The sequence below is a fragment of the Pteropus alecto genome, unplaced genomic scaffold (genome assembly GCF_000325575.1).
Source record: "Pteropus alecto unplaced genomic scaffold, ASM32557v1 scaffold7, whole genome shotgun sequence".
Lineage (NCBI taxonomy): Eukaryota > Metazoa > Chordata > Mammalia > Chiroptera > Pteropodidae > Pteropus > Pteropus alecto.
The window spans coordinates 23831354-23846370 of NW_006494614.1; the positions used below are offsets into that span (position 1 = coordinate 23831354).

General features: G+C 34.5%; 1 protein-coding gene across 2 annotated transcripts in view; it reads right to left on the bottom strand.

Annotated features, from left to right (window-relative positions):
• The window catches only part of ADGRB3 (adhesion G protein-coupled receptor B3), a 659277-nt gene that overhangs the window by 171934 nt on the left and 472326 nt on the right, over positions 1–15017 (bottom strand). The window lies entirely within an intron of this gene.

A 15017-nucleotide genomic window follows, 5' to 3' on the forward strand; every position in this document is an offset into this window, starting at 1 on the left:
AAAGAGTAGGGTCCAAGTGGGCATCTGGTATGTGAGAAGTCTCGTGGAAGGAGGGGCGGAGTGTAGGATGAACCTGATGTCAATGATACCTGTGTGGCTATAATTCTGGAATAGGAAGAGAGTGGTGATACTGACAATGATGAAGTTAAGAACATGGGGTGATAAGGAAGATAAAAATATTTACTTCTGATATTTTAAACCAATAAAGAATAATTGTATAGAAGAAAATGGAGCCAAAAACAGAACTCTGAAACATGACCACTTTTAGGAGTTAGGAAACAAAAAAATTGGCAAAATCAAAGAAAATGAGGTTGAGGGGTCAGAGGAAAAATTAGGGTAGTTACACAAACACGAAAGAAGGCTGAGAGAAACCTACTAGAGAATTCCAAGTTCAAGTAGGTAGTCAATAGTGCCAAATGCCACAGAGAGAGGTCCAGAAAGAAACAACTGAAACAAGGTCCTGGGAACTAGAAACTCTGAAGAGCCCTAGGAGGGAGTCAGATCCAGGGTGGGGAGAGTGAGGAGGCACCGGATGTGGACTGCTCAGCGAAGATTTTTCAGTGAAGCTCTTCATAAGATCAGGCATTAGCTCAAGAGGAACCAGGGAAATATTTTAAGAAAAGAGAGAATACTATTTGTTGTTTGTTTCTTCAGAGGAACAGAATATGGATGGAAGTCTCTGAAGAAACAGAGAAAGTTGAGCATGTTTTATGGGGGAGGTCCTACAAGGAAAGACAGAATGGAGTATGAGTAGCGATTTCTATGTTTAAGCTATTAAGTCACATGCTCTGTGAAGCATTTTTGTCATCTTATATCCCTTAGTTTTTTGCATTTCTTTAACAAATCAATAACCATTGAAAAATGAGCTCTAAGTCCTTTTGAAACTGCATAGAATATGGGTTCAAGCTATGGCTTAGAAAATCTCTTTGACTTCATTTTTTATTTCTGACTGCTTTTACAATTCCAATTTGAGGATCTAGGAGTTGGCTTCTTCTAGTTTTCCAAAAGCCACTTGCTTGCAGATTTCTGTTGAATGGGGCTGGTGTGTCACTTGTTAAAACTATGTGAGTCTCTAACAAACTTCAGGAAAGAAGCCTTGAAGAGGCCCTCACAGATCTCAGAGCTGCTATCCTCAGGTCATAACCACCACTTGTTTTTGTTTTCCCACAGAGGGAATTTTTATTCTGAACAGAAACATTCTGTCTTTGGTCAGAATCTTCAGCTGAATAGAAATTGCATGTAGACAACACCTTGCTAGAGGCTGGGACTCTTGACATTCAACATTTTATTTCAGGTTTATGTTCTCAGGCCTCTGCTCCTTTCTAATCCACACATGTCTCTCTTTGGTAATTTGATCTGTCAATGTGGGTTTAATTTCATTTGTATACAGATGACAACAGATTGATGTTATAAAATTAGCCTTAATGTTCTCTCTGCCACATCTGTGCTATATGCTTGCCAAACTAATGTCAAGGATAGGGTATCTAGAGATTTTCTTCAAGTTATCACTACCAAAATAGATGTTTTATGAAATGCAGGCATCACTCTTACCCTTTGGTTTCTCCCTCTGTTTCTTTAAACTTCATTTTGTATACCAACACTTTGAACATGAGAATACCAGACCCAATAGTTTTCTCTATTTTTCTAATTAAAAATTCATTTCTGGATAGAAAAAAAGAGAAGCGTACATAAACCAGAAAACCAACAGCGTCAAGTTCTAGCAATCTAAATAGAGAAACAACACTTCTACTTTAGAAAAGCAAAGGCCTGAACTGATTATGTGCCTCTTTATCTTAAATTCTTTTGATCAACAGTGAAAGGTTTCTAAACCACTACCCACCACCAACAAAAACCTAACATTTGATTAGGGCTATAAAGGTTTCAAAGAACATTTATGTATATGATCACGTTTAATTCATATGAAAACCTTGCAGTAGAGTTATTATTATCATCCTCATTTCTCATTTTTTTCAGCCAGCGCCATGAAGAATAAAGAGTTCAAATAACCTCCACGAGATCATCTGTAAAGCAGTTAGCCAAGCTAAGGAACAAGTCCAGGTCTTTTGCGTTCAGATCTCAAGATCCTTCTATAATTCCATATCACCTCCAAGCCATGTGCATGGTTCCTGAGAATGTTCATAGTTTCTATTGCAGTAATGCTTTGTCCTGAACCACTAAAAGTGAGACTAGGATGTACCTTTGTTCTCTTAGAAAGAGGCTAATCCAAATTTAGTTTCAGAAACTTGCATAAGTAATCTTTATAAAGCTGAATGTCAGGAAAAATTCTTTCTTTTCCTTGTTATAATAAAAAAAAGTTAATGTTTCTTGAACAATTATCACATACCAGAAAGTCTATCAAGTTCTTTAAGTGAATTACCTCATTTAATCTTCACAACAATATTATGAAGTTTATTATCATTGTCCCCGTTTTACCAATTTGGAAATTGTAGCAATGACAATTTAACTTGCCCAAGATCTACCCTAGCAATGACAATTTAACTTGCCCAAGATCTACCCAGCTGGCTTAAAAAAACATTCTGACTCCAGAGCCTGGGTAGTTAACCTCTGTACATAATCCCTTTCAGCTAAAATAGTTGGAATGCAAATGGTCTGTTGAGAAAGCTTTTGCTCTTGCAGAATTGTGCTGCAGCACCTAAAGGAATGTTGGCAGAGGTGTGCTGAGGAATGAAAAAGAAAAGCAAGGAAAAATAAGGTCTTCAGAGTAAGTTTATTGACTCTAGAAATATTTACTGCCACACCTAGAGTTGCTGGGAAGTGTGTCAGTGTGGGCACATTTCTGCTTCACCTGCACTAGTATTCTTGCCTGCTTTGGTGGGACCAGGTAATGAATCTGAATTTAGTCACATATTCAGTAGTTCTATGGTTCTCATCATTTGCTCCAATGAGCCCAGCCCTTGAACTAGATTTATATTAAATGATCAGGCTTCTTTTGAATTTTGATAAATGGTGTGATTAGCATACATAAAATAATATTAAAGCAATTAATTAGTTAGCTGCTCCTAAGCAAATGTACTTGGATCCCAACATATTTGAGCATCACTGACTCCTTCCTTCCTTCCTTCCTTCCTTCCCTTCCTTACTTCCTCCCTTCCCTTCTTTCTCCTTTCCCTTCCCTTCCCTCTCCTCCCCTCTCCTCCCCTCTCCTCCCGTCTCCTCCCGTCTCCTCCCCTCCCCTCCCCTTCCTTCCATCCTCAAAATAAAATCCAAACCGCATCTAGATGACTATAAGGTCCTGTGTGATTTGGCTTCTGTTAATCACTCCATACTTGTGTCTTAAAACTTTTCTGTGCTTCCTTATTTGCTTTTTTCCTGTTCAACATGCCAAATTTCTGCTTCTGAGCCTTTGTAGTTGCTCCTTTGTCAAAATGACTATACTTCCTCACTCCTCTGAAGCTCCCCATATTCATGTATCTGCTCAAAAGTCACTTCCTCCCAGAGTCCTTTCCCATGACTTTACCTGAAACATCTCATTCTCTATCCCTTCAGACTGCTTTTCCTTTATACCACTTATCCTAAATGATGATATAGTAGGTGTGTATGTGTGTATTCATTCTCATTTTTCTATCCTAGAGTATATACTTGGATTGCTGCAGGTGCTTGAGTCCCTAGTTTTTTTCCAGACACTTCTCTAGATTCTGGGATATAATTATAAACAGGTCTGAAAAACTCTTTTTCTCACAGAACTTATATTCTGGTGTGGAAGAATGATTTATGAAAGTAATCATTATGTCAGATGGTAATGAATTAATAAACTTAATACTTACAGTACCACTATCGAGAGGTTCAGAAAAATAAAAATATTGTCTAACCTGACAAACTTACAATTATTCACAGAAATAAAGAATCAAATGGCATAACAAAACAAAGCAGGAGTAAGGGTGCTAGGAAATCAAAGGAGGTAAGTTTTGAATTAAGTAAGGGAGATGGGAGTGGGGGGTATGAATGACTACAAAGGGAGGAAGACCTCCATGAATATGAGAGCAAATCTTTTTCAAAGCACTTATGAATCCTTTATTTCAGACTGTCTTCTTTACTCCCAGTCTTTAAATTGCTTAACCTCATACCTTTTGTTGACATTATACTCACATAAATAAAACACCTACACTTGATATTATTTGTAATATGAAGGTTTAATTTATACCTAACTCCAAACTTTTCCTGTGTCCCAGCTGTGGAACATGAATTAGATTACAGAAGAGGAACGGGAGTCCCACACTTGGAACAGGTGAGTGGAAACTAGTAAAAACCAGTGGAGATTTAAATTGAGCACCTGATACACCATGTTTATTCCTTTTCCATGAAACAGGATACTCAAAGATATATGTGTTTGTGTACATCTTTGTATTTTGAAGTCCTGATATGAGTCAATATTTTATAATTTTTTTCTTACGTATCTTCTGTCTTACACTCAAGGGACACCAGTGAATACAGTTATTGTTAATATTAACAATGTAAGAGCTACTAGACACACATATAGATATGGTTGGCAGAGTACGAAGTGCAATTATTTCTAATTCTCGCAACCACCTAAAAAGAAAGTAGTATTATCTTCATGTTGCAGATGGAATATTGGAGCTCTGAAAGGTAAAGTAACTTGCTTGCAATAATGAATTCAAATTCAGATCTGTCTGACCTTAAAGTCTGTCATTCTATCACTATGCCTCACTGTCTTTCATTAGATGAAAAATAATTCTTTGTGATAAACCAAAGAACTGTTTAAATAAGAATTCTCTTTAAATAAAGCTCATTAAGTAAATTACAACAGAGTCCATATTTTCTCTCTTCTATTATGTAAATGTTATGGATTGAAGCATGTCCTTCCCAAACGCACATGTTGCAGTCCCAATACTCAGTACCTCAGGCTGTAACCCCATCTGGAGATAAAGCTTTTAAAGAGGTGATTAAGTTAAAATGACATCCTTGAAAATTATATAATTCTATTAACCAATGTTACCCCAATTAACTAAAAAAAAAAATGACATCTTTAAGGTGGGGTTCTGATCCAACACACCTGGTGTCCTTATAAGATGAGGAAGAGATACTGAGGTGTACATGCACGGAGAAGAGACCATGTATGTATACAGTGAGAAGGCAGCCCATTACCAGATAAGGAGAGCGGCTGCAAGAGAAACACAATCTGCTTACACCTTGATCTTGCACATCCAGCTTTCAGAACAGTGAAAAAATAAATGTCCGTTGATGAAGCTACCCAGCCTATGGTGTTTTGTTACAGTGGCCTTAATGAACTAATGCAGTAGGGTCGATCTGTTTGATATTTTATGAAGATTGACATGAGAGATTATTATAGTTAAGACTTTAATTCACATGAAATTGGTCAGGGAGAAGATTTTTGTTAGGCAAAAGTTTATATACCTCTGCATTACATTATAAACATCATAAGATGAAGGAAAACTGGAAAACTTTAGAAATAATTTGAGATTCTCTGGGCAGTATACAACTTTTTTCAGTAGATTATTCATTTTTCCTTTGAAATCAATAGTTGTTTCCTGAACTCCAAATTTCTAATGATAAATAAGACCTTGCTGTGACATATTTATGCTTTGGCGAAACAAAGAAAAAAGGATTTTATTTCGATTGACATTTAGGAATGTGGAGTAGGCTGGGGAGAGAGACAGAGGCTATGAGTGCCACGAGGACCATTCAGTCTGGTCTTGTGGATGTAAACTTTTTGTGTAACTGGTTTCTCCAAATGTAAAATCAATAAATTAAGACCTAACAGGAAGCAAGAAGTGTGGGAAGAAGAGGAAAACAATGGGCGAAAAATCAGTGCTTTCAATTGCTTCATGTCTTATAAACATTCAGCCAGTCTCTAAAACTTTGGAGAGCAGGATCTGCAATTTGTACAGTTTTGAAATATTTCCACTAATGAAACTGAATACTGAAAAAGTTCAAGTATGATGTTTCTAACAAGGATCCAGTGAAAAATAGGTATAATTTCTAGGACATGTGAGGTGTCTTTCTCTCTCGTTCTACTATTGCTTATAGTGGGACCAATGTGTCTGCCAACTCTAACTTCTTTTCTATAAACACACACCCATCTCCAGCAATGAAATCCAGCCATTTGTTCACATAATAAAAAAAACAACAGTAAACATTTATTGAGTACATGCTATGTGTTAGGCACCGCTCTCAGTACTTTATATGTAAAAGTACATTAAAGTCTCATAATCTTGTAGTATTATTATACCTTGCTGTACTGAAGTGAGAGATACTAAGTGCCCAAGGTCACATAGCCAATAAGCATAGAGTTGTTCTCAAACCCAAGCAGTATAGCCCTAGAGGCTCTATTTTTATACATTATGTTCTAAAGGCTCTAATAACAATAAAACTCTATTTTTGAGCACCAAAATCCCTCTAGTACAGTTAATAGGTAAACCTAACTGGAGGTTAAATGATCAGCACTAATTCACTTCTCTGCTTTATGCTGCCAAACTTGCAGTTTATCAAGAAGGGACCAGAGAGATATTAAGAAATTCTGCCTATCTTCTGGAAAAGTTGAAGGAGGTCTAGTTATAGCCCCCAAAATAAAGGTTTCCTCAGGAATGATACAGCCTGGCCAGCATCACCATTCCCCATTATGGACGAGTACCTTGTAGGACACGCTGCACTGTCCTAACTGCTGTATAAGGCACAGTTAAGTAAAATCCCATATACTCTTAGTGCCAGTTTATTTGGAGATGCTATATCCCACTGCTCTTTCATTTTGAGTAAGCTTCCTTCCCATTTCCTTCACCATCTGTCATATGGCTTACATTAAAAAAAAAATAAAAGGAACTTCTAAATAAACTTCTAAAATGTTTTAGAAGTTTATGGCAACTCCAGAGGTAAATGGAGAAATAAGAGAAATTTTAAAACGGAACTCACTAGTTTGAAGATATACAAAAAGAGGTGAGAAGAATGAGAAAGATAGGGAGATGAAAACATTAAGAAAATGAAAATGACAAGACAGGATGGAGAAGACAGATAAATGATAAAATGGTAGCTGGAGAAAGGAAGATGAGTACCACATATCAGGGAACAGAGCAAATGAACGTTTTATCTCTTGTCCTGGCTCTATTTTTCTTCTGTCAGGTTTAGCCCTGGGTTTCCCATGGTTCAAGTCCTAAAATAATGTCATCTTAATTTATGTAACACATTATAGTTCACATAGAACTCTTTGTCCCTTAATTCACAGAACAATCCTATGACATAGTCAAAGTAGGTTATTATTTTACTTTCTAGGTGAGAAAATTGAGATTCAAAGGGTTAAGTCATTTTCTAAAGGTCACACAACTAGTCAGTGACCGAGCCCAGTTCTTAATGAAACTTAGGTTTTTCCTATTGCATGATGCTACCTCTGCAGCGTGCTCTTCTAATATGGTGTCAGAGTCCAGAAAGGTGAAATAAGTCTCCTTCTCTTAGTCCTTAGCATCTGATGGCTCTAATTCTCTGTTTCTCTTTCCCCTTCCCTTCTCCCCTGATTTTGTATGAGAATGAGGTGACAAGGAAGGCCCGAAAAGGCCTAACAAGGCATATCTACATCTACTAATAGATGCTGTTTTTCTTCATAAAGACAATGAGTGCAAACAAAACTCAAAAACTCACAGAACATTTGTTTCAGGTATTTTTTTCCTGCTGGCAAGTACCTGCAATCTAGCCACCAGGTTCCCTCACAGCATGCCTGTGTCATCTCTGAGAACAGGGAAGTAAGCGGAGATTGAATGCTGAGTCAGAGAAAGACATGACAAGGTCTGGAGTGTGAAATTGGCTGAGGAATGAGATAGGATGGATGTGAACGACAGAAGCAGGAAGTCTTATGAAAAACTGGCAGAGCCCTTCATATAAGAATCTCGGAGAGTAAATTCAAGTCTTGATTTAAAAGTAAAAAGGAATCTAAGGTAACGTAATGATGGTTTAGAGTCACAATATTGAATGATCATCAACATTAGTTTACCCCATATAAGTTCAAGGAAAATAATAACTTAGCCAAACATGCTTCCTTCACAAACTAAATGAATTTGTAACAAAATGTTGCAATCAGCAGTGAAAAACTATAATAAATATATGTAGACAAAGCACCAAGTAGGCTGAGGATGTGTTTGTTTCGTTCGCTGTTATACCCCTTCCACCTACTATAGTGTAGAACATAATAGACCATCAAAACTTTGTTTAATGAATAGAAGACTGAAGTAAAATACAGATTTTATAATTCTCAAAATATAAGCAAGATCTCACAAGAAGAGATCAGCACCTCACACACAAAGAAATTGATAACTTAGCTTGGTGTACTCTGAAATAAGAAAATAAGACTCCAAGTTTTGGAAGCATTTTATCATTTTATACTGGAGATGAGAGAATTTAGAGGCCAAAATTCATAAGAATATGATTAAAGCCAAGGATTATTAGACTACCAGGACCTTGCCTGAGAAGTTGTCCTTCCCTCACTCCCCGCAACCTAATTTTAAGTTCCCTACTCTAGGCTTAGAAAAAGAAACATTCCCTTACAGTTGTCCCACAAGTTCATGTCCCCTGCTTTCCAAACAGCATGGTAGAGTGGAAAAAACAAAACTACACAGGAGTGAGAAGTCATAGGTTCCAGTCTTAGATCCACTACTAACTATGTGATCTCAAATAAGATTCTTGATATTTGAAGGCGATTTCATATCCAAGGGAGTAGTAATACTTGCTGTATCAGATGGAATCAAGTATATGAAAGCATGTAAATTCAAGAGCACTTTACAAATATAGAACATTACTATGGTTATATTCTGCAAAGGACCTCTCTAGCCTAAAAGTAAGATTCAATATGCCATATGTATCTTACAAAGTAAAGAAACTAGAATTTTATTGATGAGAAATCTAAGGTCAACTGCTGACTCACTATAGCAGAAATTGGCCTAAATTATGATATATGTGCCTATTTATAATTCTGAGAGATTCCCTAAGGAGAATCATATTGAACTAAATGGCATTTTTATCAGACAGAATCTTTTCCACAGAAATGAATGAGAATATTAATATGTGTTAACTCTGGTTATAGTCACATTAATAATTTCATAACACTAACACAGCAAAAATAAAATGGGTTTATGATTTTTTTGTGTACTGAGTCAATAGTAAACCCTGAAATCTTTTATTGCTGATGCAAAATCTTTAATATGAAACGGCACCATCGTAGACAAACAGTAGTAAGAATTCTAAGCATGGGAAGTGCTGTAAACGCAAACATCAAAATATAATTGAACTGATAATTTTTAGGTGAATAGTCCCCAGAAGAACTAACCCAGAATTAAGAAAAAGTCTCAATTCTGAATCCACCAGACAAAAGATGTTACTGATATACTTAATTTGACAGTTCCTGACATTAATGTGCTATCCCCAAATTGTGGAACTGTAGTTTTGCTTCCATTTCTAAGTGTTTCTAAAGTACACAGCATGTTTCAGAAAAAGTGGTATTAAATTCAAGGGATATTATTTCAAAGAGTGACGATGTGGAGGAAGACAATAGAAATATTTCCTGTTCCATTAAGTTTAAAATTTTACCTTTTACTATACAATACCAGAAAAATACAAATACAATATGAAAAAAATAATGTATTTGTGACATTATTTTTATCTTACTGTACATACTTAATTTTATTACATATAAAGAGGTATTTATAGTTAAATTTCAGTTATTTGTACAGTCCAATAAAGATAAATGGAGACAAATAATTTATTCATATATGCATATCCTAGATTTATCTGTTAAAATTTTTTAAAATGTGAAGTCATTAACCCCAGACAGATGTTTTAAAATAACTTTTATATTGTTTTTAATATTAAGACCTTGGACACAGTTGCACAAAAAAATATATCTATTGTGAAAAGTCACGAATCATAAGCTTAGTAAAAAGAGATTCCGGGATGAATATGTAAGTGAAAATGGTCTAAAATATTTCTTAGATAATAATTCCCAAAGCAAAGGCATTTCATGGAGAATGTTTCTTTTTCTTTAAGGGTAAAAAAATCAAAAAACAAAAAGACAATCTTATTGTTTTATTCAAATAATAATTTCCTGACTGTGGACCTCTCACTCCATTCTTCCACCACATCTAGAACAAGGCAATACTGATCACATAACAGAAAATTGAGAAAAGGAATCTTATTACAAAAGAAATCTCAATACGATTTCTGCAAAGAACCAATTTCTTTAGTTTACCAGCAGTTCAGCCTTTACTTGGACAAGCTATAGATAATTTATTTTCTGAATGACCCCAAATTAAAGGCCTTGACAGCCTCTAGGTCCCTCTCAGTTTTGCTGACTTCGGGACTCTCTGGGCAAGCAGTTTGGTAACCAGCCACTGTTGGCTCATTCTGCGTATCTAGCAGCTTTCCCTTTCCCAGCCTCTGTGCCTCTCATCTCAAGAACCAGCTCCGTCAAAAGCTGTGGAAGCTTCATAGAAAGGTGAGCTCTTGAAAGTTACTTTATGTTGAACTACCTAGACAACATCTTTCTTTGGTTTGTGTTGAAACCGAAGTAACTGATTTCTATTCTGTTTTTAAATTGGCGAAGCTCCAAGAAACAAAACTCACCAGGTAATAACTTCAAAGGGGATGATAAGTTACAATATGAATAGTGCTACATGAAATTATTATGGATAGTACCTTACTGCCTGAATTTGAGTATTACATGAGTCACATAAGTTCACCTTAAAGATAAAAACATCATTCAATAATGAGCTGATCAAATCATTTTAAAATTGTTATTTAAATGAATTACTTGGAAGAATTTTAGAAGCAAAAATGATTTCATTTTCTCTGTCTCCCCCTTACCCATTGTCTTGTACACATGCACACATTGCAAAACACAAAGCTATATAAATACCATAAAGAAGTAAATATTGTTTTTGATGCCATCTTTATAATTTCAGAAAAGAATGAGGGAAAATCAGCAAGAAAAAAATTTAATTAAGAAAAATTTTTTTTACCATTCTATTTTCCATCCTAATTGTTATCTCGAAGATGAACCTGGATATTGAAGAATTCAGCTGCATACCTCCTTAAAAAATCTTGCTATGAGTATACATAGAATTAGAAGCTCCAGTGATTGGTAATACCACAACCTGGTTAAAAAATATATATGTACACACATACATACACACAAACTCAGACGTATATTGAGCACTGGCTCTGGTTTTTCATACTTTTACAGACTAAAATTCAGTTTGGTTCTGGTATAAGCCCAAAGGGCAGATTAGAAGAAACAGAATTTTGGTTCAAGGTTGATTTAATAATTTGGAGATTCTAGTTTATTCTGTTTAATCATTCATTCATTTGAATCTGTATTAAAAACCAATGACTGACCTTTTCCTATGTACCAGGCAATTTTTTTAAAGTGCTAGGAATACAATGATCAAGAGATGGACAGATATGCTGCTTTCCATGGTTCTTATATTCTTGCTATATGCTAGGCAGGGACTAAATGGGATTGATACAAGGAAAAGGGAGCTTCTATTAATGTAAGCTTGTGTCCCATCCTCACAATGGATTCCAAGTTTGAGTGGCAACGAAGTCAATGCTGCTATGTTGCTTCTATGAAAAAAGATGAATAAAATGTGTTTAGATCTATTAGTCTTCAAATAAGAAGCATGGATCCTATTTGTCTAGTTGTGGCCAAGGACAAAGATAATATGTGAAGCTGCACTTGATCAGTAAGGGATTGAGGCCCAGTGAACTATTGTGTTGTTGCTGTTTTATTTGGTAGCACATGTGAAGAATTACTTGAATGCCCAACAAAGAATACCAAGCTTCTTTTATCCCTCTGAGCAGGCTTGACCCAACTCTGTCAGAACAATTTTCCAACAGGACTAATTGATTACCCATTCCTCATCTTGAGACAGACACACACACACACACACTCTTAACCTATATATTTTTAAATCTAGAATTCTGATTTCCTACCTTTTACTCAATTTGATCACTTTGATCCTTTTGGCCTATTCTTATTTGATGTGTTGCTACTTAAAAAGACTTCTTAATATATAGATATTTTATTGGAAATATAAATTCAAAGTGCATCAGGTGCCAGATTCTTGTATAAAGCTGTTATTTAACATTTGGGAATTCACGATATGCTAATTGCTTCTCAGAGCATACAGAAGTCATTGCATATTCTTTGCAACTTAAAACTAAATGATAAGTAGGTTCTGCCTTTGAAAGATAAGGCACATACACAAATTTTATTTCCTTCAATTACATGAATAGAGACCTAAATAGAGCCTCTTGAAATAAGATCAATGTATGCTTCTTGTAAAAGAAGTGATAAGAATAAGTGAGGTCCTTTATGAGTTCAGAACTCACTTCATTATTCGGAGGGCATATAGAGTGAATCGTGGTAGATAAAATGAAAGCAGAAAGTCTAAGAAAAAATGCCCTAGTACTTGTACCAATATGCCATGTTCTGTTCTATGCTCCCATCCTGGATCTGGTCTAATCTGGTGCTTCAGTTATAGTTTTCCTTTCATGAATGATGTGCTTATACACTATCCCAGCAGTTTTGTGGCCAAGTGGAGTCAAAACTTTTAAATAATATATTGGTGAATAAAAGTCTGTAAATTTATAAGAAGAGTTTTCATGCTATATTCTTCTTTGCTCTGGCTGGGTCACCTGCATGTGATCAATATTAGAATTAGATGAGGCAAGTTAATAGTATAGTACCAATACAGGTTTTTGAATTTTCATTAAACCTAACTTCCAAAATGCCTAGTGAAGGTATAACGATTGCCCTTATTTTTCCATATGTTATTTTCTTATAAGGAAGCATTTGAAGGCTAACCTCAGTCTAGAAAATCATAAAATAATTTATGTAATATTAAAAAAAATTAAGTGAATTAAGGATGTGAACTCTGACAAATCTAATTCTATGTATATATAATGCATAGGTGGCTTCTTGGTGCTTAATTAATAAAAAATAAATCACTGTCATACAGAGAACATCTTTTTCCCCTCAATTACATTTGAAGTAAATATAAAACTTCAAATATTTAATATATGAATTCTCAAATAATCAAGCAAGTTTTAGGGAATATTATTTTCTGTCCCAGCAAACATGCCCCATAAAAATTATGAATTTAGGATAATAAGGATATTTTCCAGAATTTTTAATTTACATTATTTTCCCCTCAAATAGGAGTATTCCTTCTGGTTTCATATGAAAATATCTTTTGTTCTTTTTCACATATCCATGTGTACTTTTATATTTTTAAGAAAGAAACTAATAAGGTAAAAAATATTTGAAAAGGTCAAATTTCTCCATAAAGCAATAATGTTAAACCAGTTTATAGTTTTAAAAATAAAAATAATGCTGCTTTTAGATTTTATACATATTTTAGGATAGTAAATTTCATATTCTATAGAAAATTACAAAATTTTCTATACAACTAATGTACCTACATGAATTAGTGATATCTTCTAACTTTTTTTCTTCTAAATCATTTTTATCTTCTTAAAATTTTTGTTGGTGGCAGCAGTTATGATGGTGGTAGTTTTTTTTTTGTTGTTGTTTGTTTTTTTAATCTGGATTGGAGGGAAGCAAATTACATTTACATTTTTTTCTTCACGTCACATGAGAAAAGGCAAACTGTCACATTCATTTGTCCCTTTCTTATCGCACTTAGGAAACATGTGTAAAAAGTGTTGGAAATGTCACCAGAAGCCAGAAAATGGGGACCCATTTCTTTGTGATACATGGATTACAAAGAGTTACTGATTTCAATCATGACTTGCTAAGGCTATAAGGAGGTGCAAGTGCCTTGAAATTATTAAATCCATTTCTTTATGGACAAACATAAGCTGTTTTGGCCACTAGCTTCAGCTGTTATTTGATTTATGGAGATGAAAAAAGTTCTACTGTCTTTTGTCTACATAGCTTAACATTTTCTAGAGTTATTACACTAGCTTTTCTAAACTTTATTTCAACTAAAATAAAACTGCTGTGTTAATTTTTCATAACTGTTACCATAATACATGAAAGATTAAGGGAATGCTTTATTTACATTATCCATATCCATATGGCACAAGGAATAATAGGGTGTATAATATTTTTCTTCCATAAAAATGAGTTTGTTCATACTTATAATATTTATTTTCTCTCATATTCTTTGAAGGTCTGTGCTGTTTTAGGAAGTCTAATATAAATCTATATATCTTAGAGGAATCAAAATTTAAAGATGTAAGTTAACATTTAAGATTAAAATGTAGAGTTATTTTTATTCTTCACACATATTATTTAAGTTCTTAACTGTAGATTGAAGGAAAAAATAATCTGGCCATGTCCTCTGAGAATTAGCTGAAGGATTTTTAATGTATAATAAGTACTTTGGTAAAAAGCTCTGTACCAAAATCTTGAGTCTACAATTTTCAGCAATTTAAAGTTACTGGAGCACTTCACAAATTGGAATTCCAATTTGAAAGAATGAAGGTCTCCTAAAAACCTGAAGCACTCCAATAATTTTAAATTATTTCCTACTTTGTACGTTCAGTGTCCCCACTGCTTATAAAGAGAGGCACTTATAACAAAAAGGGAAGTACCACAATAATTTCAAATCACTGTGTATAGAAAAGGACAAATTTAAGGCTATGAAGTACTTAAACAGGTTTTCCTGTTTCATTTGAAGACTTTCAATTGGGAAGTCAAGCAGCTATCACGTAACAATTCAAAATGCACTGAGTGACTTCAAATTTAACCAAACCTATGGCAAAAATAGAGTGTATATAATTAGAAAGAAATATGAACATAAACTATGTATCCTCCAAAATATAAAAAGGAAGTTAAACTCCTATAAATTAATTGGCATAAAATAATGGAATTGGGAGATAAGATCCATATGACAGTAATATCAGATTTTTAAAGCAATAACGCAGAAAATAGTACTGAATTTTATAAGAAGAGATTTAAAAAAATATCAGTATGCTAAGGTTTAACATTTCATCCAGTGGTGTGTTGCAGTCAGTTT